At 35.9% G+C, this 15,000-nt stretch overlaps 1 protein-coding gene across 1 annotated transcript in view; it reads right to left on the bottom strand.

Moving 5' to 3' along the window:
- LOC105224161 (enhancer of split malpha protein) overlaps positions 1–9,046 on the bottom strand; it is a 79,244-nt gene extending 70,198 nt beyond the window's left edge. The window contains exon 1 of the mRNA XM_011202157.4: positions 9,037–9,046. The gene's annotated coding sequence lies outside the window, so the exon portion shown is untranslated. The remainder of the gene's footprint in view (positions 1–9,036) is intronic.
- Positions 9,047–15,000: the final 5,954 nt, after the last annotated feature.

Here is a 15,000-nt window from a genome sequence, read left to right as displayed (position 1 = left end):
TTGACGATAGGTTGTTTTTGTAGCTAATTCGCGTTTGACAGATCACAGTAGAAAAATTACCGTATACCCAAAAAAAAAATCTAAGGTTGATGTTAACCAACATATGTAACGAAAAAACATCTTCTTCTTCATTACTGGTGTAGACACCACTACCGCGACTATAGCCGAGTATAGCCAGGTCCTTCTCCACCTGATCTCTACAATGTAGTGGAGGTCTTCCACTTCTTCTACTTCCCACGGCGGGTACGGCATCGAAATCTCAGAGTTGGATTGTTTTCGTCCATTCGGATGACATGACCCAGTCAGCCAAGGCACTGTCTTTTATATCTCATACAGCTCACCGTTCGATCGAATGCAGTATTCGCCGTTGCCAATGCGCAAGAGACCACTAATATTCCGCAGAACCTTTTTCTCTCGAAAACTCCAGAGCTGTTGTCATCGTTCATGCCTCTGCACCATATAGCAGTAAGGGACGATCATTATAATAAGTGACTTGTAGAGTTGGGTTTTGGTTCGTCGAGAGAGGACTTTTCTTTCAATTGCTTACTCAGTCCGAAGTAGCACTTTTTGGCAGAGCTATTTTGGTTCCAAAGGCAAACAAAAATTGTTTTTAAGACTTTGAAGTTCAACAATCCCGTAGGAGCCAAGTCGCGAGTGCAATGACTGTTTGTTTGGTGACAATGATGATTTCGTTTTGCCCTCGTTCACTACCAGACACATTTGCTTCGCTTCCTGTCAAGATGGTACACTCTATAGCAGCTCGAATTATTTCTCCAGGAGTAGATTAAAAAAGTCCCACGGAAGGAAATCGTCTTGCTGCCTGAAACCTCGTTTGATATCGAATGGCTCGGAGAGGTCCTTCTCGATCCTGGTGGAACTTTTGGTGTTGCTCAACGTCAGCTTACACACCCTTATTAGCTTTGTGGGGATACCCCAAGTTCAGACATAGGTGTGCATAGAAGCAGTATCGAAATACGGTGTGCAGCGTGGAGAGGATCTTAGGTTTTAGCACCATCATTGACTGAGGTAAACTTCGGATTGTGTTTCTCGGGACAGGGTCTTTTCTCATCTGGCCTCTTGATCTGTTATGTTCCGTTTCTTGTCTAGAACGTTAATCAAGCTGATCATAAGAGTTTTTGAGCACCTCTAGATCTCTCTGTTGCTTTCTAATTGTAAGTTCTAACACTATGTCGGAATTAATTGGAGAAAACGTAGAACGTGATGCGGCTAAAAATAGGCGTTCGGACATCAACCTTCTCTACTTTCTGAGTAACGAAAAAATTACGTCAAATTTCTAAAGATCGTTCCTGTGGTCAATTGCAAAATGAGATTCCTAAAATTTTTAAAACCATGAAGATTAATATTGCAATATGTTAGATTCCAATTTTCCGATTGGCTTCAAAAAAAAGTCTTTTAGTAAAGAGATCACACACAGTTCGGTAGGTAATGCCAATGAAGCGGCTTAAAGTTTACAGGGATTACAATACTTCCGATATCGTAAAGAAACGTCGAAGGAGACCGATGAGTCAAAATATATATTAAAGCTGTAACTAGTACTTCATTATCGCTGAAAGCTTTTACTTCCAAATTATTCCATCAAGGGGGAAATAGGTAAGTTGTTAAAGTCTAAAATTCATTCAAAAATTCAGGAAATGAAAATTTTGCTTTTCGACACGGTCATTTTCAAAGAAATCATAGAGGAATCTATCTATAACTTCCAGAATCATATTCGCTTGCGACAATTTTTCCTTCTTTAAATAAACGACATTATATTATACTCTGAAAGGACAAGGATAGCTAAGGCGGAGATGTTTTCGACCGTATAGGACCTATTTTGACTTTTACTCGGTATCTGTAGTATTATAATGGATTCATCTTTGTAGGACAAAACTCGTTCTACTGCATTGGGGAGATTTTCACAAACACGAGTACTTACATATAGCAGTATTTGGTTTCTTTGGGTACTGTGTATGTCCGATTTTCTTGAAAAGACTTTATCTAGTGGAGATGAGACTTTAGTTTAGCAAATAAAGTAAACCAAAAATCTCTTCTAATCAACTTTTTTATAAAACAATATGTTCTTTGATGGTCTCACTTATGTACTATACATAAATATTTGAATCGTTCTCCGATTATATTTGTTTCAGAAAATTTACCATAACCTCAAAAATCGCAATTATGTACTTTACCAAAAAATATTTCTCGATTTCACTTTTTATCAACATCAACTTTCCACTTATCCTTCCCTTCCAATTCGATTGAGTCCCCACACAAGAAATTTAAATAAAATAAAATATTTACAAATACTTATACACTTACGACCATCACATTGTCGCCCACACACTCTTTTCTTTGTCACATGAGTCAGCTAAAATCATCAGCACTACGGATCCTTCAAGCCTTCAATCAATGCCTACATAATTTATTGTAATAAGATGCAGCGATGTTAAGAAATATTGTGTGCTATATGTACGTGTCATGATGCACCAGCAAACGGATTAAAATCCCTTCCTGGACAAAGGAATATTGAAATCAACGATATTCCTTCCAACAAAAAAAAAAAAATATTATGGACACTTTTGTTTCGAAATAAGAGCGAAGTGAAATGCAATGAAGCAGCAAATCAAATTTACAATGAAACCAAACTGCTTCGGGGCAGCAAATAACAACAATAACAATAATAAAAAGAAACCGTAGAAAATCAGCGGCATATAAGTTGTGTTGAAAAGAGGTTCGCTGGATCTTCCACTACTCACCTTTCATATCTATAATGATCTTTCTTCACGTACTTTTTGTTGTTGCTACATTATCTCACTCTTTATGGATTTATGGAAGGATGCCTTCACTAGCGTTTCAACCTTTGATCACTGTTGTTATTTTTTGTTATTGTATGCTTAAGGGCCTTAAACGCACAGCGCGATCTTTGCAACAGAGTTTCACCTCGTCAGGAATGAAGTAAAGAAAAAAGTGAAATAAAGTAAAAAAAATATTGAAAATAAAATTGACAGAAAGTAGGGAGAATCAGTCGAAAAGGAGTGAAAAATAAAAGTAGGATCGTGTATGGCGGCAGTGACAGCATAAATCAAGCGCAATCCATCAATTCCAAAGCGAATAAGACACTTTTGAAGGGAGTATGGGAGTTTGTATGTATGTAGTTGAGTCAAAAGTGTAGAAAAATGCATGAAAATGATTTCAGTTTTTTTCGAATTCCTTCTTTGTAATGCATTCAACAGTAATATTTTGAATGTAATTGTCTTTTTGTTGTTTGAATCTTGGTTAGATTGTTGCAGGAAACTCGCCGCAGGAAATATTCGTAAGCGTGGATTATCGAAAGAAAAAAAAATCAAAACCAGTATGAAATTTGAAACAAGGCGATATGCTTAAGGGTAAAGGGATTGATAATTGTCTTGAATTTGTTGCACGTGCAGTTCGAACGCTATAAAGTATTTAACTCGATGTTTCTATATTCTGAGTGAAATATGTCAGTTTAAATTTTGACATTTTATAACCCTCAAGTTGAAATTATAATTGTCTCATTTTATCCTTTCTTATAGAAAACATAATTAAGGATTTTGTTTACCCGTATAGGTTAGGTTAGGGCGGATTTATTATGAATGATTTAGAAGGGGAAATATCATGGAATCATATTTTTGCTAAAAATTAGTCATAGATATTTTATGCTAGCGGTATAATATGGCATTGTATGTAGAATTTATAATAACAACTTAACAGAAATTTTGATTTAATGTGAAGTAATTTTGAAAACATTTATTGAATATATAAGACCTAATTTCTCTAAAATCGGCTCTACGACTTCTTTTGCAGGAGCGAATTCGATGAACCCAATTTTCGAGTACTTTTTCCACTAAATCAAGTCGTATGTCATGAACAGCACCTTCAAATTTTACTTCTAAAGCTTGACGAGAGTCTTGTTTATTGCTAAAGACCAATGACTTCAAATAACCCCACAATAAGTAGCCTAATGGTGTTAAATCACAACTTCTTGGAGGCCATGCAATTTCAGAATTTGTTGAAATAATCGAATCCCCAAACTTGTATCGCAACAAATCGGTTGTTGCACGTGCTCTGTGGTACGAAGCTCCGTCTTTTTGGAACAGGATGTTGTCAAGATCAACTTCTTCCAATTGCGGTCATAAAAAGTTGGTTATTATCGAACGAAAGAAGTACGGACCGATGTTTCCACCAGACCAAAAATCACATTAAACTGCCAATTTAGTTGAATGTTGCCCCAGAATCGACAGTTTTGTTTATTTACTGCAGGACTCAGACGAAAGTGAGCCTCATCGCCAAGACGATTTTCTTAAAAAATCGTTGCCGATTCCTATTTATATCTAAATCTATTTGTAATTACTCCACCGTTTTTTCTATTTAAACGAAAAATTTCAAAATAATGTTATCTATCTTGATCTTTATCTCTTGGTGGGCTTACGACAATAGTTTAAAACTTCCATTAAAGGGTTGCATGGGCTTACGGGTTTAAAAAAACCGATTTGTTTTGTATTTGCTTTATTAAATTTTACAACACCTCTAGAATAGTGTCCTAAGTTGATCCGAGTAATAGTTTCGGAGATACAGTTTAAACACCCTTTGAAACTGACACCTCTAGAATAGTGTCCTAAGTTGATCCGAGTGATAGTTTCGGAGATACAGTTTAAGCACGTTTTTCTTGAAACTGTGTTTTTGAAGTTGGTTGGCAAGATTTATAGAATCACTCAACCAATCTTCATAAAATTTTCTACAGATCTTTGAGATACAAATCTTAAATGCTTGGACGAAGGATTTTTTTCACATTAGATGATTTTGTAAGGAGTTATCCTGCCAACGCATTCGCATCTTTTTTCCGAGGTGTCACTGGAAATGAATGAGTTTAAAATATTTTTTCGCATAATTTTCAGAATTTCTTAGTTATTAATAAAACAATTTTGTTACAGCTTTTTTGTTGAAAAAATGCTGCTTTTTACCCAAGAAACCAATGAGAAACCTAATCTCACACTAAAAATTGTGATAATTGAAAGAAAGCGGCTGAAATTTCTCTTAACCCTTCCTGACTGGGTCAAACTAAGTCGCTGAATGGTTTTGGCCTCATCAGGGTGAGTTATAGTTTCACAGGTTAACTAAATATTACAAATATAAATATTTTAGTGCCACCTTAACTAGAATACATATATTCAACTGTTTTTTGTCACAATGAAAATGAATTTAATGTAAAGCTGATCATGATAGGTTTCATAGTATGTTTTCCATTGGCCGAATGTGATCTTTTTTATATTATTTGAACAGATTTTGGAGGTATCGTCATAATGTTTTTTATAATGGCCTGTTAGTCTGGTGATACAAATATGATCAAGTATAGTATGTATTCCAGTTCTGGAAGCTTATTCTTATTCTGACACTGGCTTGAACGTTATGTTTTGAGTGAAGAAGGGTAAGCAACAACCGTGAATAATATCTAGTAAACAAAGTTTTGGACCCAGATTTGAAAGTTCTCGTCTTGATAAAATATAAATCATTTATAAGAAATATTATGATTCTTAGAACCAATTTTCACATTTAATAAAATTTAAAAGAAAAAATTGCTTGGTTTAAATAATCTAGCTTCGACCGTTAACATCTTCGAAATGAGGATAACGTAATCGTAAGAGACCATTTTGAAGAGTATCAAATATCCTACAAAAACTACAAAACGAAATGTTTTTGCTTCCAGTTACTCTGTTATCGATTAAATTTTTTGGAATATCATGAAAAATTCTGAGGAACGACAATTTGTATTTCACAACGCATAGCCATATTCATATTAATTAGATATTAATTAGTATTTATTAGTAAAGTTTTCAGAAAGGCGACATGTATGAAGTGCCTTATACCAGAGAAATTCACTAAATTACTTTTATTGACCACCAAAATGTTCTGCATTTATTACTTCATAATACAGGTGTGCTCGAAAGCTTTATAAATACCTTCATAATTATCCAAGGTCACATTTGCATTTTTTAGCCACAAATAAATATTTCGCACAGAAAAAGCGCTTCGCACGCTGTGTGGTCTGAAGCAAATGTTACTTGAAAGCTTAGTACAAAATTGAAATCTGTCTCAAAGTGCAAAAAAGAAAATATCACATGACATAATATTATTGACCTTGGCAATTAGCATCGAATTTCAAAACATGTTCTAATTTTTAGTATATTAAAAACAACAACAGATGTTGCTTTCAAGGATGTTTGAGATTTTTTTGAAAAAGAATTTGAGAAAAGGATTAAGGAAGTTAAATTTAGTTACTTTTTACAAACACATACGATTGAGTAAACTGATGATTCTAATATAATTAATTTTGTAGTCTAATATTATTTATTCAAGCTTTAAGATCTTAGATTCACATGTTCTCAAAAACGGTACTAAATAGAAAATAAAGTTCCGAACATCATAATTTTTTTTTATGTTCAGAGATATATTATTTCTGAAGATGTTTTAATTATAAGAGGCACATCTACTGTAAAAATCATATTTCGATACGTAGTAACTTGAAAAATACCAAAAATACTATATTATTTCCTTGAAACAGCTCCATGGGTTTACCTGTATCTTTAAACAAGTTTTTCTCAGATCAGATTTTTTGAACTGCTTGTACACATATGGAACATTTTTAGTTAACTGGATTGTTAGCGTAATTTTTGGAGCCACTGATTAAGCTGCCATATTAATTTCTTGTAAGTTTATTTGGGACCCCGCTTAACCCTGTAATTTTCTCACACATCATTACTATCTAAATACATTTTCTGGTAGGAATTATCTCTTTTCTTGAGTGTATCCTACAATGAATGCTTCATCTCAATAAAATTATTGAAGAGATTGACTATCTGACTGATAGGGATAATGTTCGATATTTTAACGAAAAGCTGCTAACAGAAGGTTTAAAGACCAGAGTATACTCTTGTAGAATCCCCAGAGTGTACTCAAATTATGTATGTAGGGAAAACTTCTCCAGCCAGTTGAAGGAAAGTGAAAGCATAACACCAGGAGATGGTGAATTCGGTTCCCCAATCAATGACGATGGTGCAGACGTCCCATTAAACCATGTAGACGTTCGAATAGCAATTACTCGTCTAAGCAACAGGGGCTAATGTATTGCCGGCTGACCTATTCAAATACGGCGAAGAAGAATTGATACGTATCAGCTTCTTTGTAGAATATGGCCGGACGAAAACATGACAGACGAATGGAATTTAAGGGTTCTCTGACCAATCCACAAAAAAGGGGACCCAATAATCTGCGCCAACTACCGTGGGAACAGCTTCTTCAACATCGCATATAAGATCCTATGGAGTGTACTATGTAAAAGATTAAAGCAAACTGATTAGACCTTAATAGTGTGGCTGTATAAACTGACGTTAAGCTATACCAAAAGCTCCGTCAGGATTGGGATACAAAACGGGGTTTCAGACAAGGCGACTCCCTAGTGTGTGACTTCTTCAATCTACTGTTGGAGAAAATAATTCGAGCTGCAGATCTGAATAGAGAAGGTACAATCTTCTATGAGAAGTATAAGGGAGCGAAGAAAATGGGTCTGGTAGTGAACGAAGGCCAGACAAACCAACAATCGTTCGACTCGAGACTTGACTGACATGACTGTTGACAGTCATCACATCGAAGCCGTTGATAATTTCGCCTATCTTGGGACCAGCATTAACGCCAACAACAACATTAGCCTCGAAGTCCAACGCAGAATCACTCTTGCCAGCAGGCGCTAGTTTGTAGTGAGTAGGTGATACAGAAGACCTCACTCGACAAACAAAATAAAAATCTAAAAGTCACCCATTATTCCCGTCCTGCTAAATGGTGCGAAGTTATGGCGACGTTATGAGTTTTCGAGAGAAATGTTCTACGAAGGATTTATAGTACTTTACACATTGGCAACGGCGAATACCGTAGCCGATGGAAAGATAAGCTGTCCGAATGGATGAAAATACTCCAACTCTGAGAGTATTCGACGCAGTACCCGCCGGGTGAAGCAGAGGAAGTTGAAGACCCCAACTCTGTTAGAAAAACCATATGGAGAAGGACCTTGCTTCACTTGGAATCTCTAATTGCTAAATTGCTACAAGAAGAAATACTCGGCTATAACCGTGTAAGCGGTGCCTACGCCAATAAAGGAACAAATAAGTTTTGTTTGGCTTATCTCTGTATCATACAAAATTTGTTAATTTCTGGTGAGATTTAATATTAGAGTGTGATTGGAGTATATTTTAGACGGTGAAAAATTGGTTTCAATGTTCCGGTTAAACCAAAGCGATTTACAAGTGAGTTGGTAGGTTGGGTACGATGTGAATATATTTGTCATCTTAAAGTAAGCCTAATCATAATATCCTTCTGTTATTTTTGATAATTTACTCTTTACCATAAAGACCGTTGAGTTTGGTCATTGTGCCTCAGCCACTCTCTATCAACTTTTCATAAAACTCCATAAAATACTCTCAGATAATACTTAGAAATTTCTGCTGACTATACGGCGTAACGACCGTAAAGGACATCAATTTTACCAAAACAATAGAGCATAAAAGAAAAACTAAATTAACTCAGCGGCAAACTAATGTCCATGTCGTCTTTTCTCTCAAAACAATAGAATTTACGAAATGAGTTTACAAAAATTTTATTTAAAATTTGGAAAATTCTTTTGTGTCAATTTGACAACCTGCTCGAATGTCGGCGCCTTAATGCCTATCAGTTACTGCAAGCAGTGCAACTTACAACAAGAATGTTGGTGGCGCCACAGGATATCGGCGCCAGACGAATATTTGCGCACAGTCGGCAATGTCTGGCCATAATTCGAGGTATATAGCAGGTTGACTAAACAAATCGGCATTAGAATTTAAGGTGTTCTAACGAATGCTGTGTATCAAGTTGCTTATATGCAGCGTTAAAACTCACACGTGCGCTGCGCAGGCGGGTTATGTCCTTTTGTTTGTCCCTTGTTTGCAGCGCGTTGAAGTTTGCACCTTGCTTTCGTGAAAATTCACACACTTGTTGCCACCTCCTCCTCCACGGCGATGCTAGGTGAGCGGCAGCTGCTTTGATGGTGTAGCGGAGAGTATTGGTGGCGAATATTTGGTGTGACAAGTGACACTATGTGGCCAGTTCAGGTGAAATGCAAGGATATATGACTTTGGTTTAAGGTAAAGTGGGCAGGCGAGCGCGTTAAGGTAGGCGTTTGTGACGGCACGGAAGGTGTTGGAATTCTAGTGAAATGGTACTGAAGATAGACAAATAGTAAAACCTACTGAAAGACAAAAACAGAGATTGACAAGAGACCGGCTGAAAAAATCATCACAGTGCTGAAGATTACACCCTATACTTGTATATTTAAAAAGTTATTTAAAGAGTTCATTGTTTGCATTGTCTTCATATAGGAGGTGTGATCTGCTAATATGTCTTAGAAACTAATAGGAAATCATAGCCAAAATACTGGATATGGTTTCGGAAGATCGTCGTTTAACTGAGAGAGATTTATTTGAGGCTCTACGCATATCACTAGACAGTATGAGCCATATTTTAAGTGAAATTTTGTTTCTCCGAACTATCAAAATAGAACTCCACTGGCACACATATGGTGTAAATCAGTTTGGATGCTGTGGATATTCAGTTATGGTTTTTAAGTTATACCAAGACGAAATCAAAGAATTCTCGACGTTTACGGTGATTCCATGGTTTCAGTTCTTGAGTAAGAACAATTTTATATGGATGCCAAATCCTTTCTGAAATTCGTTCGGTTGTGGTTTGAGATAGTTCCAATGCTTTAGAACGTCTTGGCATCAACAAATTGCGGTCTTCAACAACACTTCTCTTAACGGCAGCAATATTTTCATAACTTCGAACGCTTATTTGTCTTATTGGCATTTGAACATTATGTAGAGGAAATATACGCTCGAAGAATATGTGATTCAAATTAAACGAGAGATGTAAAGCAAATTTTCGTCGAGAGTTTCGAACTGATCCATATATTCGCTATAGAAATGGTGGTAGAGAGTGACTGAGACAGATTTTATAGGAAACAGTGACTTCTAAGGATTGAATGCACCAATTTTGCTCAGCTGTGGCGATTGACTTCATTATATTTGTGGTAAATGTCAGGTTATCAACATGTGCGATATGATGTGTTTGTATCGCTGTTTCTTTAAAGCTCAAGCTTTCACCCACTCCACGAGAGTGAAGTGGCACTCAAGTGTACTTTGAAAAGGGACATGAAGTCCACTTCGACAGAAATTATAATAAGTCTAGAAAATCACTCAAAACTAATTTAGGGAAGCTACGGAGAGGAGTACTAATTGCAATTCTGGAGGGAATCGGAAAGTATTTCAAAATATATTAGAGTTTTGAAGTGCGAAAAAGCATCCTCTTGTAGATTTAGATTCGGCTAGTTTAAGTGGCTGATCTCTCATTGGGATATTAACTCTCATCAAAGCGCTTTGAATCTATCAAAATTCTGCTTATGTACAAAATTTTCAATCTTACTGCATGAATTCCGACCTAGCAGTGTCCAGTTAGATCACACATAATTATTGAAGGGTGAACTTTGCTGAGATCAAGGAACTCCCTAGACTGCATACGATTGACCCTTAGGCAGAAAGACCTTGCTAGTGAAAAGTTGCCAGTATCTGAGCTGTGAGCTTGCCTGAAGTCCAAAAATCTTGTAGTGAACCGCAAGAAGACTGAATTCATCTGGAAATCAATATACACATATACATATGTTATTTTTTAAGTTGAGTCCATAGAGAATTGCGAATGAAAACGTTTTCGATTCGTGTACAGAATTACTCGGTAGAGACCAATAAAATATAATATGGGCATACCTCAATAAAATGAGCAATAGTTTAGTATAATAATCCTATTCGATTTGAGCAGTCTTTTTGAATATTTGATCGATTCGCCACTCTTCAAAATTTAGCGAAATAAATAATTATAACTGTCTTGGATGCTCCAAACTAACTAGCAACTTTTGAGCGTTATTGTGTACTCTGGCACTTCAAGAAGAATTTCATTTCTTCCATGAAAGACATTTTAGTAACCTCTTACTTTCATTCTATATTATGGCTTGTTAATTGTAAAATTGTTATGAAAAAAATGCAATTTTTATGTAGTACAGAAGTCCTTGTAAAATAAATAATCATATCCTTTTTTTCGTAGAAATAAAGAACACCAAAAAATTACCGAATTGGCTTCCGTTTAATATTCGAAAAATTTGTACAAATGTCCTTAAAAATCGTCTACAAAATTACTTATTGGTAATAATTTTGTTGTAAAGAATTCTTAAGTGGCCTAATTTAATTTCTAAGCCAACCCCTCAACCTCTAATGAGCAAGTCATGTACTTTCAAGTCATGTTCAAGAAGCCTTTTAATCACTTAAAAAATCTTAAAGCAGCGCCATGACGATAAAAAAAGGAAAAAAGAAGGTTATAAATCTTATTATCCTTTGGTGCATAGTTGCTGTTTGTCTACTACCACAACATATATAGTAAAAGGATGAAAAAGAGAATCCACTTAAATGTGCCGCATTTGGTGGTTTAAGTGGTTGTCTACGCGTCCTACATTTTGTACTACGATTCTGGGTCCTTCAACTTGCACACGTGTTTAATAAGAATTTTTTTGTGAGTTCGATTTCAATGACGGCAGTTAAAAGTGAAGTGAATTTAATTGCTGCACCATAGGCGTACGCTAATGGGTTATGAGAGTTAGACATATCTTATTGGTAGAAAAGAGATTGGTATGAAATTGCTTTGATTGGCGCCGACTATGCGGTGATGTAGGAATATGTATGGAAGATTGCGCACTGACATAGAAAGAAACAATCAAAGGTTGTCTAAGAAAAAGAAAAGGTTTCAAAAAATATTCAAACATTGATATGAAAATCTTAAATAGCTGAGAGGCTGTTCAATTTCACTGTTCCAATTTTTGTCTCTCGCATAAATTTTGAACTCTAAGCTGATTATGGCGTGCGTATCGAATCGCCTTATGCCTAATGAGTTCCTAATTAAGTATTTCAGATATCCCTTCTCATTATGCGCTTGTTTTTGAAATGATAATTTTCGAGCAATTTGTGATCCTTGCTCTCGTTTAAGAATTTGTACGATACTTCTTACATGCACTTTATTCAGGCAGACATTTGAGTGCTCTTACGAATTAGCATTCAGCTTAGCGTAGCTAATTTATCAGGTTTTTAGTTTTAAGCTATTTAAGATTGTCCATCGAGTGTGTATCTTAAATAGGCTCGAACCACTTGGCGGGTTAATACAATACAAATAATGAATATACTTGTATATAATAAGTTAAAGGAAATATAGCATCAATTAGGGCGAATATTGTATTAAATGAAGAGAAGAGCGCAACTAATTGGCTACTAATTTAGTGAATGCTTATGTGAGTTACAGAATTATATACATTTTTTACAAGAAGTTAAACACAAACGTTTTCTTATCTTCTTCTTATTCCTTATTGTCGTAGAGGCCGCTTACGCGGTTTTAGCCCAGTTTGCAACAATTCGCCAGTCGTTGTTCCTTTTGCCTGTTTGGCCCCAATGGGAGATTCAAAATGTAGCCAGATCCTTCTCCACCTGGTCTTTCCAACGGATGTAGATTTTCCTCTTTTTCTGCCTCCCTCAGCGAATACCATATAACAGGAGGGGGATGATGAATGACTTGTAGAATATGGCCTTTGTTAGCCGAGACAGAATTTTACTTCTCAATTGCCCACTCAGCCCGAGTAGCACCTGTTGGCAAGAGTGGTTCTATTTTGGATTTCGAGGCTAACATTGAAGTTGGTGTTAATTCTGGTTCCAAGATAGACAAAATATCTACTTCTTCGAAGTTATGAACGAGACGTGGGAGCTAAGTCGCGAATGCGACGATAGTGTTGTATGATGACAGGAGATATGATGCCTTGCCCTCTTTCAATATCAGATCAATTTGTTTCGCTTTTTTGTCCAACCTGGTGAAAGCAGAACTAACGGCGCGGCCAGCAGTTGTACACTCTTGTAGAAGATTGTACCTTCTTCGTTCAGTTCTGCAGCCCGAATTATTTTCTACAGGAGTAGATTGAATAAGTTGCACGATAGATAGTCGCCTTGTCTAAAATCTCGTTTGGTATGAAAGGGTTGGCATAGGTTCTTCCTGATCCCGACGGAGCTTTTGGTATTAGTTTACACGGCCATATTAGTTTTTGCGGGGATACCAAATTCAGATATAACGGCATAGAGGCAGCTCCTTACTGTCAAAAGCAACTTTAAAATCGATGAAGCGGTGGTGTGTTTCGATCCTCTTTTCTCGGGTCTTTCTAAGATTCAGCGCATGGTGAATATTTGGTCGATTTTTGATTTTCCAGGCCTAAAGTCTAATCAGTTTGTTGACGGTGGGTTTCAATATTTCACACAGTACGCTCTATAGAATCTTATGTTGAGAGGGCTTATTCCACGGTAGTTGGCGCAGATTATGGGGTCTCCCTTTTTTTGGATTGCACAGAGAATACCTAAATTCCAATCGTCGGGCATGCTTTCATCCGACTAAGTATACTTCAAAATGAAGCTAATGCACTACTTATCAGTTCCTCGCCTCCATCGGTCGGCAATCCATTGGCTCCTACTGCTTTGTTGTTCTTCAGATGGCAAATAGCTATTCTTTATGGTCGGGCAATGGGACGTATACTCCATCCTCATCGATTGGAAAATTAGGTTTACCTTCTCCAGATGTTATGTTTTAACTGCCATTTATCAGGCTGGAGAAGTGTTTCCTTCATAACTTCATTACGATTTGAACATCAGTCATTAGATCACTTTGACCAAATTTCTTATCACTCATTGCAAATCCTCTCCAGTGTTAAGGGGGTATTCTACTCTAGAGTTTTGAAAAATTAGATTTTTTTCATATATTTAAAGTTTAGACCCTTAAGAACATATCCTCCAAAGGATTTTTAAAAATTAATTTAAATTAATTTTTAAGTGCTACAGTTACTTTAGTGACGCAGTACTTAGCCCGGTAGGTAGGTAGACTCACTTTTTTAAACGCGTTTTTCTCGAAACTACTTTTTTCCACACGGTACCGGCATTATCTCAAGTTCTATACAACCGATTTACTTGAAATTTTGTGTGAACCTTCTTTATATAATCTTTTATCCTTTATTTTTATAAATCCTTAATTCTTTGATTTTTTAAATAAAATTCAAAAATTGCCCAAAATTTGATTTCTAGAGTAGAATACCCCTTAATGAAGCAAACGACTCCAGAGGCATTTAGCTTTAAAGTTTAGTTTTATAGCTCTATTTATCGCATTTCCACTGATAACAGAGCACTTGAAGAGATAATTCTCTGAAAATTGGAAAGTTAGCATATTAATTTTGTGGATTTATCTATATTGCTATACCACCATGACCTTCCTGAACAGATTGCTTGAAGGCATTGTGGAACTCGAAACAATCGGTTAGAAAAGTTGTAATTGGATGAAAACTAATTATTTAACGAGAAAACTCGATTCTCGAGTAGAATCGGAATCGAGTTTACCATCCCTACTGGCCGCCGTCGCGTGCACATTAAAACCTCCGCACAATAACCACCACAAAAAAATGATTTTTTTTTTTTATATGGAAAACAGAAAATTTGAAATAGGCACCTATTAATATTAATATTAAGAGCTCATCTTTTGAGTGACTTTTTTTACACATTTTCGAAAGTTTTGAGCCTGTTTTTCAGTTTAAAAAAAGAGGTTGCCTCAGAATGACATACCCTAGCATACATATAGAGTATTTTGCTAAGCTTTATTAGAAGAAATCTAGTGTGTATTTGAGACGTTAAATTTTATTTTGCAACATTGAGTGTTACTATTGAAAACTACTGAGTGTATTTAGTAACGAAAATTCTTAGTTAATTGCTTTACTTCGACGATTACATTTTTGTTTTACTTTAAATAATCTTATATTCATACTTATATTTTATTTTTCCACAT

This window comes from Bactrocera dorsalis, chromosome 5 (genome assembly GCF_023373825.1).
Source record: "Bactrocera dorsalis isolate Fly_Bdor chromosome 5, ASM2337382v1, whole genome shotgun sequence".
Lineage (NCBI taxonomy): Eukaryota > Metazoa > Arthropoda > Insecta > Diptera > Tephritidae > Bactrocera > Bactrocera dorsalis.
This window is presented reverse-complemented; position numbering and strand designations above follow the sequence as displayed.